This window comes from Notothenia rossii, assembly GCF_949606895.1.
Source record: "Notothenia rossii genome assembly, chromosome: 4".
Taxonomy (NCBI): Eukaryota; Metazoa; Chordata; class Actinopteri; order Perciformes; family Nototheniidae; genus Notothenia; species Notothenia rossii.
The window spans coordinates 84531855-84544256 of NC_136902.1; the positions used below are offsets into that span (position 1 = coordinate 84531855).

General features: G+C 40.0%; 1 protein-coding gene across 2 annotated transcripts in view; it reads right to left on the reverse strand.

The window, feature by feature from the left end:
• Positions 1-1228, reverse strand: part of fli1 (Fli-1 proto-oncogene, ETS transcription factor) — a 30128-nt gene extending 28900 nt beyond the window's left edge. For both annotated transcript variants that reach the window (XM_079678439.1, XM_079678438.1), the window contains exon 1: positions 1071-1228. The gene's annotated coding sequence lies outside the window, so the exon portion shown is untranslated. The remainder of the gene's footprint in view (positions 1-1070) is intronic.
• Between the last annotated feature and the right edge of the window lie 11174 nt (positions 1229-12402).

A 12402-nucleotide genomic window follows, 5' to 3' on the forward strand; every position in this document is an offset into this window, starting at 1 on the left:
TCAGGACTCACCACTAAAGTTCAACTTATCTTAACAAGGCCTATGGGACATCATTCTCCTGTTCAGTAGCATGTGTGCTCTGACCTGCCAGCATTATAAATATACAATCACCAACCTTTTACCGACTCTGGAGTGGAGTATAATTAGTAGTGGATGCAAATTACGCGCACTTGTGATCTTAAGCCAATACCTGACAGGGAAGAAATACACTAAAATAAAACGCTAACAAACACAGGGGAACTTAAACATTCCTACACACGATCAGAGGTTTAACAGTAGCCTACTTACATTTTCCCTTTTTACTGCATAATTTAATGTTAAAGTTTTTTCATGAATTCCAGCCTCGTGATAAATAAGCCGAGAAAGGAGAAGGGGGTGTATATGAACGTGGCACGATTTAAATACTTGTAGAGGACCAACGTTTTTGTTTTTGTCTTCTCTGCTCCTGCAGGCAAACGCAGGGCTCGCCTCATAAAGTTCCCCAAATGCATCCAATTTCTACGCGGTAAAAAGAGCATAGGATGCCGCATCTGCAGCCAATTAGGCAGAGGAGGGCTGGTGAATAACGGCGTGAACCTCGCTCCGAGACAGCCCCGTGGGCCGGGACCCCTCTAGTGTTACATTTTAAACATCTTACCTTGCTGTTATCCATCATATAAGAAAGCTAACTGATTTCCAGCTAATACGCATTACATTTTTTTTTACATCGGCCTTTTGACTAAACCCCTTTGACTGCGAAGAGAGGTGAACAAAGGTGTATTTTTTTCGATTGCAAAATGGGTATTTAACGCAGACTTTTAATAAGGTAACACTTTGGAAATAACTCTGATGCGATAAGACACACTATAACAAACGTATTTGTAATATATGTCACAATTTCTTTATCGGAATCATTTCTAAACATCCCCCTTTTTCGGATCGATTGTGTTGCAATCTGTTTTTACAATGTGAATGCGCATCAGCAATAGTAATAAAACAAGTGGATTTATTGTTTCATGCACGCACACCTCCTGCAGAGTAAGTCTGAGCAGGACTTTTAGCACGCACGAACTGTTGTTTTTCTCACTCACCTGTCGTGTTTCTGTCGATCGTTTGATCTGTTTCGATCTAATCACCCCGCAGCCAATTCTAAATAATTAGTCCCGTCCAGGCAAAGCCGTTTTCCAATGATGATGACAGTTGAGTTATTTTGAAAGGGGCTGAAAAGGAGCGCCGGGTGTATGAATGGAAATGTTGCTGAGATGGGAGAGCCGCGACCAATGAGCAGCGAGAGAAAACCTCCCCTTGCCTGCCGAGAGAGGCCACTGAACCATGAAATAAGGGAAAAGCAGACAGGGAAAGAGCTTCATAAATCTGTTTATGCAGTCTTTTAGTAATGGACAGCGTCGAAAAATGCAATAGGTATTTTTGTGTTTTGATTTGTGATCAAATGCATACACAAAACTGCTAAAATGACATGTCCGTAAACTGCTCTGGGAACAGTCTGACAACTTTAGTGTATCGTTGTCAAAACATTATTTTTCCAAACGAATTGTTTGTTTCCACCCTTCTTCGGCAAAAAAAAACAACGAAATCAGGCACCCAATGCAGTTATTGACACATGTTTAATAATGCATCAATCATAAGTATCAAACAATTAGAAAACATTTGATTTTCACACCTCTCTGCAAACAAAAACATTAATTAAGGCATAGGCCTACGATTCATTCATTCATCTTGATTCAGTAAAATGTAATGTAATAATCAGCCATCAGCAGCATCCACTCAGGATTTTCTAGATATTCATTCATGTTCCTGTCTGTCCTCATGCTGACAGTTCCCGTAGGAATACAACCAGCAGCAGTTCCTCTGCAGTGCCTTTACTCTTCCTGCTCAGTTGACCCCACTCAGTTCACTAACTTCATTTCCTTCACATTGCTGCCCTCATCTTAGACCAGGAGTCCCCCAAAGGATGTGGGGCAATTCACGGCGAGGAAAGTCACCCAACCATGGCATTTTATAGCCTCATCAAGGTCGCCATATTTCACGCGGAGCAACCAAAGTGCAACCAAGAACTCGCCTTCCTGGAGTGCATTAGAGGGCCTTTAATAATGCAAAAAATGAGTGTGAGATGTGGGGTTTAAGACTTATTTCATGTGCTCATTGTAACAAGCTTCCATCATAAAAAAGGTGCATTTTTCGTGAGGTAATGACGTGACAAAAAGTCTGGAAACGTTTTAAAGACTAATGACACTGCTTTATATAAAACAATAACTTATAAAAACACTGCAATCCTAAAACGAAACATTACACTGACTGACTTTTCTGATTTTTTACAGTGTTGGCGGTCATCTGGTAAAAAGTTCGTCTTTCATCACCGGCTAGACCGTCTGTTTCTGGCACCGCTTCCTAATGCAATGATTAAAAACAACAACACTGATAATAATGTTCCCAGAACAAAACAATGGACGGAAATCCCAACATCCGTTTTACTGAAAAATGGCATTCATGCGCCTGCTGTGTTGCCTTCCTCAGGATACAGTAGGAGAAGTTTTCTAACACATTTGAACAGCAACTATTACATTCACAAGTAAAAAATAAAATAAAATGCATATGTTGTGGTCTGAAAGCTGATATTAATGGTAACATTAATAAAAGGAGAGACATGTTTATATGGGACAGCAGACAAAGTAAAGGGTCCCAATTGAACCTAAAACAACTTTTGATGAACTAAACATCACAGATTAAGTTAAATCCCATTTCAGTGGATTCAAATTAGAATAAAGGGACATAGGTTGTTATCTGTTAGCATTGCGAAATAAGTCAAATTCCATAAAACTGAAAAATACTGTTTTTAGAAATGAGAACCAATCCAAGCTGTAGACACACGTATTAAAAGCTATTTACTATTTGAGGTTAATCATTAGCATTTATCTAAACTTAAATGGCAAAAGCAAGCATAATGGTATAGTGCTTTTTCACTTGTCAGAGGTTGCTGAATTGATCTACTGTAACCGTCTAAAGTTTCTGACACTGTCCTCTTTGTCCTATGTGGCCACACTCTTTCTTGGGTTTCTTTAAGGAGCTGAAGAAAAAAAATGTTATTTTTTCTTTTTTTTTTGCAAAGTGCCTCGGGTCCTCTGTCTGGTTGTTTCATCAAGCCTTGCACCATCCATGACTTCTTGTTTTCTGCCATGGTATTGACATTAAATGTGGAATGTGGCTGGGGTGATTGTGCCTCTTGTGGACTGCTCACACAAAAGTCCCTTCAGTTTCCCTTCCCTAATTATTTAGCATACATTCGCTTTGATATAGTTGAAAACAAAATCTCCATATGCACTTTTATTGCAAACTTAAATCCTACTGTGCAGGGGAAACCAAACAATCTACCATCAACAGTTTCATGTATACACTCCACAGCCAGTCTTTCCTCACTTAACATTTCAGAGCTCCTTCTCCTGGGATTCTACCAAAAACACTTGTATTTGAGATGATGCGGGCTACATCAGCGATTACATCTCCTCGAGTAAATGAAGCTCCTTACTCTGAACTGTAATGAGTTATTTATTTAGTTAAAGGGGCTACTGAGAGATGATCTGGAGATGGAGACTGGTCCCACTTTTTTTTTTGCTCCGTGGGGAAAGAGAAAATGGCAGTGTGGCACCATGGAAGGCAGGGCAGAGTATCAAATATTTTTCTTACAAGCATCCAGGCCAGATATGGAGCAGCATGTAAGCTTATGTTCAAGAGAGTGGAAGTTCTTAATATTCGCATGATTTTTTGTTATTACATTAGAGTTTGAGAGATGTAATCGAGAGACAGAAAAGAAGAGAATGACTCCCATAACTTTGACACATATTTTACAGGAAAGCTTCTTCTCTCACAAGGAAAATATTTAGTTTGCCCAAATGTACAAGATATTATCCACCAACCAAAATACAAATCAAAACTCTTACCCGCTTGTCCGTTTGAAACATCTAACACAGAGCACAAGCTCAGGGTTCTTCAAAAGAGTAGAAGTTCTTTATAGTTCTACTGCATTACAGTTTGTAAGATTTACCCTAAAGAAAAAGGAGAGAGGAGATGTATTTCAACAACTTTGACACCTCTCTTGACACAAATTGGAATGGAATCTTTTGTCATATGAAAAAGATTTGGAAAGATTTGTGATGATATTCCCAAATGTACAAGACTTTACCTAACAACAGAATAAAAAAAAACGTATCAAAACTCTCACACCGCCTGACCGTTTAAAATATCTCTCATAAAAGAAGCTCAAAACAGTGGAAGTTATTTATACTTCTATTGAATTAGGGTTTAATTAAACATAATCGAGAAAAAGAAAATATGTATCACATCAACTTAAACACCTCTCTTGACACAAACTTCAATGGCTACTGCTTCTTTTGTCATGTGGAAAGGATTTGAAATGCTATTCCCAAATTAACAACACATTACCCAAGAACAAGATTCAAATAAACTTATCAAAACTCCTAAAATGTCTCACACAGAGCGCAGACTGCAGCCCATAGTGTGTGCGGTGATAATTAGCAACGGGAAGTATTAAATTAAAGCAAGCCAGTCATTTTATGAGGCAAGCATTTATGAAGGTAATAGCATCCCTATAAATTAACGACCTCCCAATGCCTCCTGATGTGTTGCCACTCATCAGGTCCAGAGCCAACCCCTGATAGGTCCGCCATGTGACCTCATATGTTCAGTCTCGGTATTCTTGCCCCTGGGGGTTGCGCTGAGATGAGAGCTTGGGAGAGTGGATTTTTGTGGAAGGACATGTGGTGTCGAGACAAAATGCATGTTATTATTGCATTATGATATGTTCTGGTATGCACCTAATCAAAAGAAAAGAGGGTGTATTTAGGTCAGCGTCTGGCGTGTCTTTGCTTTATGCATCTACAGTGTAATATGTTTTTTTACACACCACAAAATACTGTGTATCTCCATTTTTCTGAGGGTGTAGACATGGATTTCCCAGACTACTTATCTTGTGTCAATTCAGCTGTAAATGTGGACACACCCTGCCTCTTACTCCAGACTGGGCATGGGAAACAAGGTGCTTGCTTTACATTTTAAATCAATCTGGGTTGCCAGGGAGAGTCATCCCTGCCTTAACAACATACAGTAAGGCTGAAATAAAGCCTCTGAAAATGACTGCTTCTGTGGAAAAAAGCAGGGCGAGCAGGAGCAGGAGGAAGGCAGTGCCATTTAGAAAGCCTAAATCATCCCCTGAACTATAAATCCACTGACCGCTCATCATTCAGCAGCATTTTAAAAAGCCCTTAAAGAAAAACATGGAGTGAAATGAATATGCTGTCACCTCTCATTTGGGTCTGGCCCGCTGGCTCAATAAGAAAAGTGTTGTTCCCTGGAAGGCTGCTAGCCCGGGCTGAGCTCTCAGGTTTAGGGTTTACCCCTGTCCCGCATTCTCAAGGCTTTTGAGGCCCGCGTCTCTCTTTCCTCCCCCACGTCCCCCCAGACATGTCTGACAGGCTGAACTCGATGTGGGCTGCTCACCAGACTACAAAAATCATTCATCTGTGCCTTCAGACGGTCAAATCTGGATCTAATAAAGGGAGCTCGTCTATTGATCCTATTCATGGGGAAAGCTACTGCCAACTGCAACCACTGGAGGGCTCTCTGGCTCAAGCTAGAAGCAGCTCATTGAGCACTTTAGTACCTCTTTGTTCAGAATGGGATACATTATAAACCATCAGTGACTATTAACGGATTACTGCAAATGAGTTGATTCATTATTCAAATACATTTTTAGGTTACAAGTAAAAAAAAAAATGTTCCAAAGAAAATATGTTTGCATTAATCATAAAGAAACTTTTACATTCGTTGTATCAAAAATGAACCCAATGTGTGCAAATATCTACAAGATGATATAAGGAATGTTTTACTCTTCCATATACCATGTGGGATTATTCAGTCCAAAGACAACAATGGCAACCTCCCTTTTCACCTGTGGCACAAACAAACAAGTGTAACAGGAAACAGACGCTGCAGTGCTCTGACAGAGTGCCAGCTAGATCAGGGCAGGACATTGTTTCTTACACTTTTGAATGAAAGTACAGGCCGCAAAGCAAAACCACACAAAAAATCATCCTCACACAGGGGCGAGGGAGGGAGAAGGAGGCATCTGAGAATGAAGGAGGAAAGGGGACAGGGAGGAGAGTGAGTCACAGTCACTTTTAGGGTTGTGTTTTTGTGTGGGTGAGGGCACTACCCCAAACGCCTAGGCAAAACCACAGCATTCCACGCCGGGTCTTAAAGAGACAGAGCGACGCTGTCATCGTGGGTATTTGGGGAGTAAAGTGTTAACATATGGTGAGGGCTATTTGAGATGGCTGGATAGACGCACAGAAGCTAGTAGGTGGCCGTGCCAGCTCTCAACATGTTCAGGTAGTGTTTTGAGAAAAAAAGTAGCTGTATAGATTTTTGTTTCCCTTAAGCAAAAGAGACAGAAATTGATTAAATGTACAGAAAAAATAAATATCAACATTTAATATGAGAGATTTCTATTCAAAGCTAAAGAGACATTTATTCTTAACTTGTGTCATGATACTGGTAAAGATGATGTTTATAATGTGCTGTGTCTGCAATACAGAGGTCCAGTGATAGAGGGCAGAGTTGAGCTGTGAAACGAGTAAGGCATGTCAGGCTTGTGCTCAAAACTATTCTAAAGGAGTTACAAACCTTTGAGATAAACAATTCTGATAACTAGCACCATTAGCTACACGTTACAGCATCATTTTCTCCCATACCTCTAGTTATGACAAGTTAAAGGAAATATGAAGAAAGCTAATTATAAGTTAAAATCCCCTACAATAAAAAAACCAAAACAAATTCAAGTGACAATTGTACAAAACAAGAGTTAGATTGATTTTTTTTGTATTGATCCATACATCACAAACACAAGCTGTACAAAGGACGGCTTGGTAGCACAGAACTCTGAGGTTCTCTACTGAAAAATCTTCCATCCATAGACATACAGCAGATTGGGTAACAGTCTGAATGATGACAGGCCCAGATTGCAAGTAGAGGAAGAGAAACATCTCACTGATAGGAAGAGAGAGAAAGAAGACAAGAATGAGAGAGAAATGTGTAGGTGTGAGGTGTGAGTGGTGGTGGTGTTGACAATCGGGTGGTTAGAGACAAGCTGAGGCTCGGGTATAGGAGAAATAGAAAGTGTGTAAGGGGGTTTTGAAGAGAGGTTTACTGAGAAGGAAGGAGAGGATGCAGAGAAGGAAATGAAATGGAGGTTAGGGGGCAACAAGAGAAACAGCCTGTTTCCTCTCTGAAAATCCATGGCACACTATGGACTTAACATCCTTAAACCATCAATGGGGCTCTAAAAATAGCCCCTGTTTCTGCACAGTAAGAGGTGGGAGTAGGGGGTGAGTATGGTGTGGGTGAGTGGGGGCGGCTGGTGGTTGGAAATGGGAATCAGCGCATGAGACTGGGAGTGAAAAGTTGGAGGGAAACAAAGAAACAGACAGTGGTGATGAGAGATTGGACAGAGATTTCCTGGCTGCATATGTATGAGAGAGTGACTAGGAAGATAGGGAGGATAGTGAAAGTGGAAATAGGGAGTAAGTAGTCACAGTAGTTTTCACTTAGTAAAAAGTATTATGGAAGTACTATTTTTCTATCCTTGGGAAAGCAATTTGTTGCAGTTACTAGTTATGATGCAGATTCTGAATTCTCTTACACAATATAGCTGCAGCCTATTCCCACACAACAGCAGATGTTAGCACACGCTAAAAAGGCCAGTGTTCCTCATTTAGCCCCCAGTATGGTCTTCAGGCCCTGAAAATCGATCGTCCACTTTCTTTTAAAGAATAAGGAACAAGTTTGTCTCGACAATTTGATGTTGGAGTCTATGACCTGAAGCAGAACATATCTACAGTAATGGCTTCCATCCTCCCACTTCACTAGCCGAGGATGCGTAATTCTATTGGGATAGCCTCCCTCTTTAAACCCAGAGAGACTGTGATTTAGTGTGGGATTTACTCTGAGTAGATTTTGCGCCAAATTACTCCCTGCCATCCCAAAACTTAAGTGAATAATCGCTCTTGTAAAACAGGTGAAAGATTGAATGTGTAGAAAGAAAGACTTCACTCATGTTCTGCTCGAAGACTTTCCCAACATCGACCACAATGCACTAGGAGGCTTTATTGCCTGCTTGGACCCAACCCTACAGTCAAACATTCATGGGATGGCTGCAAAGAACTTTAGGCAACCCTAAGCAACTATTTCTTCACACACTCTACATTTTGGACAGTTAGCTATGATTTCTCCTCAACCTACTAATGTCTGAATGTCAAACTCAATACTTTGGCTCTGATGGCTCCATTGAAAGCCTCAATGTGTTCCTCTAAGTAAATGGTTCATATAGCGCCAACGCTAGAGGTTGTGCAAAGATTTGTGTGTTTTTTTCAAATTTAGATCGGCACATGTATAACTCAATTCAGAATAACATACTTACTTGATATCTTCTACAGAACTCTGTATATACATATTTAAAAAGAGATGTACTCCTGACCCAAAAACCGTAGCCTACCTAGGCCACATTTGTGCTCTCAATCACTTTCCTCAGATCAGCTAGCTAGCAGCTCATCCATGTTTTTACTGAAGACTATGTTGCACAGTTGAGCAAGAAACATCAGTCAGCCTTTATAAACTGCACACAACCAGCAGTAAAAACGGTATGTCAATCATCTTAAGCACACATCTGTAGTTCTGGTCACCAATAGGCCACTTACCATAACTCCAGGTATAGGCCCCACAGGAACCCTTTCTCAATAGTTAAATGCCACTTGTTAGTTGTGTAACTTTATTTGTTTATGAGAGATATATCCAAGATAGGTTACCCTAGTTTTGATCCTAACATATATCCTCTGCAAGAGTATGATTGTATGATGCATGGCTATGATATGTTCCTCCTAATGAGAGAAAACAGCAGGATTGAGAAGGGATAACTTTCTTGAGTGGGCTCCATGCTTGATTAGATTCACAACCAGAGCACTTCCTTGTTCCTGGTTTACATGTGATTGAGCCAACCAATCAGAATCTAGGTGGACTTAGACTGAGGTGAAAGTGAGAAAACACACAGGTAGATTCAGCTATGATTGTAACAGCATGTAAGCATGTACATATGTTAATAAAGGAAAAATATGTTTTTCTACATTACATTTTTTTTTTAAATATTGATATTGATGTCACTTTTAAATCCTTGTTCTTATTTTCTCCTTTTATCACAAAAAACATGCTTGTTTCAGAAGCTGAGAGAAAGTAAACAATCATCCTGTCTAAAGAAACATGGTGATCTGCAAACATTATTTAAAAATGGTCTAGATCTTTGAGAAAGAGATGCATGTATGTGATCTTTTAGCCAGACATTTTTAATGGGTGTGTGTCAAAGAAAAAAAAAACTATATTAAAGAAATGTACTATTAAATGTACTATTAACTACTTACTTGTCACCTGGGTTGATAAAACAAAGTATATATAACCAATTGTTGTAATGACCCATGCCTGGTGGTAGAGAGGGGATGTTGAAACAGTAGTGAAGGAGACCAGACACAGGACACTACACAGACTCAGTTGAAAGCAGTCACTGACAAGCAGCTCCTTCTTCCCTCTCATCGCGCTGATAAGGCCTCCTCTGCTGCCTGAACCACACACCTCATCACCGGCCGTACGACCTGAACAAAGCCGACAGGTCTACCAGCGCGTTGATGTTGTTATCAGTGTGAACACAACACGGATGTAGTGGAACTAATGATACCTCTTTCTCACAACAAGTGACCAGGGAAATACTGAAACACTGTGGCACAACCGTGACCTTAATTATGTCTCACATAGTGTGAAATCAGATTGACAAACTCAAATCATTCCTGGTTCTGTATATAAAAGGTTTGTGCCACCAAAATGTATGTGTGTGAAATGCTCTGTCAGGATTGTTTATTTTCAAAACCATCGTAACTGATGCAATGACTATGAAGTTAGTGAAATGTATTATCTTTCCAATTTACACACGACATCTATTGCACGTCTGTCCGATCTGGGAGAGGGATCCCTCCTCTGTTGCTCTCCCTGAGGTTTCTCCCATTTTCCCCCAGTTGTTCCTTGTACGATGTGAGGGTCCAAGGACAGAGGGTGTCGTATTGTCATATTGATATTCTGTACAAACTGTGCACTGAGACAAATGTAACATATTGGGCTATATAAATAAACATTGATTGATTGATTGATTGATTGATTGATTGATTGATTGATTGATTGATTGAAGGAATTCTATATAGTATTAAAGTATACGATTATTCTATTCAACATTATTTAATTGTATACTCAATTGTATGTATGTATATTTATCTACATAGTTTTCTTATTTCTGCAACTTACTTGAACCATGTGTCTAATGCACTATTGTATTGCACTTTTTTATTTGTTGTATTTTTACGTTTTGATCTATTTATTCTATGTTGCAGATGTTGTTGGTAATGCTCTTGGCCTCACTCCTCCCCCAACCACTCCCCTCATTAGAGCAGTGTATGTCAGGCACCTGGCCTTTTGTTCTTCCCTTTAGCTCTGTATGTCGTGGTCGGTGGTACAGGTAGGCTGCCTATCTCACTAGATTGATAAATGTATCTCTTTTTCTGCTTGTTGTGCTCACTTACATTGTGTCTAGCCACCTATCGTCCTGCACATCAGTAGTTTGCTGAAACCTCATTCCTGTGGTAAGTACTGTAGGGCCAGAACACAAATTGTTTGTATGCCGCATGGTGAGCCATTTGTAATCTACATTTTACTTGTTTTCAGGTTTACCTGCTGCTGTTTTGGCCTTTAATATATTGTCTTTGCTATTTTGTTGTGTTTTTGTTTGTGTTTTGATTGTATTAATTAGTTGTGCTTATTTTGCATTGGTCTTATAGCTTTTGCTCAGTTTGTTTGTGTGTATACCTGTTTCGCCTTTTTAGTTATTGGCCTTTAGCCTCAGTTTGCTGTGGTGAAGAGCACTGGGGAGTGAGTGACCCGTTTGCTGTGTGTGGTTTGGTTTGACTGCACCTGGTGAGTATTTGGTAGCACCCTAGTTTCACTCAACGTAGCCTGCCAGCCCTTTTACTGCCACACCTTTTTATTTATTTTTCTACACATACATTACATTCTGTAATAAAGATAATTTTAACTGAATATTTCTTGCAGCAACATGTCACGAGTTTCCTCTGTTTTGATTACAATGAATAAAAACGACCTTATTTTGAAACGTGTCTCTGCCTCTCAGTAAACAAACCTGTGTTTCCTGATTGCTTTTGAAGTCTAGGGTTTTGGTAAAAGGTAAAGCATTGACTTGTGTCTACTACCTTGGGTGATTCCATATTTTGCTGACCGATTTAGATAACTAATCTAAAGTTAGGGTTCGGAATATGGATGAATTATTTCAGGATTACATATTTTGAGTGTAAGCAGAGCTGCTAGAGAGATATTAGTTGGTCCTACTGGGCGGTTTTCATGGCCGCCCGACAGCTTTAAAAAAAAGTTTTATATAATTTAATAAGACTCTTCAGGAAGGCTAAGCAGAAATTGATTTAAATACATGTTGCTGATTTTATTAACACAAATGAATGGCTAATTGACTTAATCCTTATTATTTCGTCCACACCAAGTGGTTGTTAGTAGTTTACTCACTCAAGTCAAAAAGTCTCGCCCCTCATCGTGTCAGTTTCCATTTCTCTTGGTGCTATCAACACTTCTTTCTGGCATGCTCCCTCTGTCCCCCTGTCTATCTCTCCCCAAATCTTTCTCACTGATTGCTCTCCCTCTAGTTGCCTCCCCGGCCTGCACCTCTCCTCTCTCACTCCTCTAATGAGAGCGTGTGTTACACAGGCATTCAGAGAACCTCCTCTGCTAATTACATGACAAGCATCTCGTTCTGGAACGCTAATGAAGAGGAATAGTGAGCTGTGTGTGTGTGTGTGTGTGTGTGTGTGTGTGTGTGTGTGTGTGTGTGTGTGTGTGTGTGTGTGTGTGTGTGTGTGTGTGTGTGTGGAAGAGAGGTCAAGCTGGCCACTGGTGTTTGTGTGTGTGTGTCGGGTGGGAGTATTCTGGCACCAGTCCAGAAGCTTATCAACCGGGGCATGTTGGACTCAGCATCTCGTTCTCTCCCTCCCTCCTAGTCCTGATTTTTCCTTTTATCTAACTACACACAATACTTTTTTCCCTCATAAAAGATCAGCATACTGTAAAGGCGTTATTTTGCCAAGCAACATTGTTACACTTATTTAAGATGGTTTAAAGAGAACCCTTGTTCTCTCAGTCTTTGAAGAAAGAAATAAATTCCCTGATCTTGGTGTATTGTGTTGGCTTTTTGCATCAAAAGCTAAATGTGAAGTGTTGGTT